Genomic DNA, 285 nt, shown 5'->3' with positions numbered 1-285 from the left:
GGCGAGAAGGGCGAATTCTTTAGAACTGCATCTTCGTGTTGTAGCAGTGATACAACCCAAACCATAGGTGATGAGGAAAAAGGCAAAGTTGTTTCATCCATGCACTCACCAGAGAGGTGGTGAGGTATCAACACGCCATGTATACACATAATTATTGTGTCAAAGTGGCGATACGCGCCTCTCTTTCTAACCAATCAGAACAAGCATACTAACTTTTTCACTTCAAGCGCTTACCAATGAACTTCTCAGAGAAGCCGCGCACTGTATAAACAATATTTTGTCAAA

The sequence above is a fragment of the Penaeus monodon genome, chromosome 29 (genome assembly GCF_015228065.2).
Source record: "Penaeus monodon isolate SGIC_2016 chromosome 29, NSTDA_Pmon_1, whole genome shotgun sequence".
Taxonomy (NCBI): domain Eukaryota; kingdom Metazoa; phylum Arthropoda; class Malacostraca; order Decapoda; family Penaeidae; genus Penaeus; species Penaeus monodon.
This window is presented reverse-complemented; position numbering follows the sequence as displayed.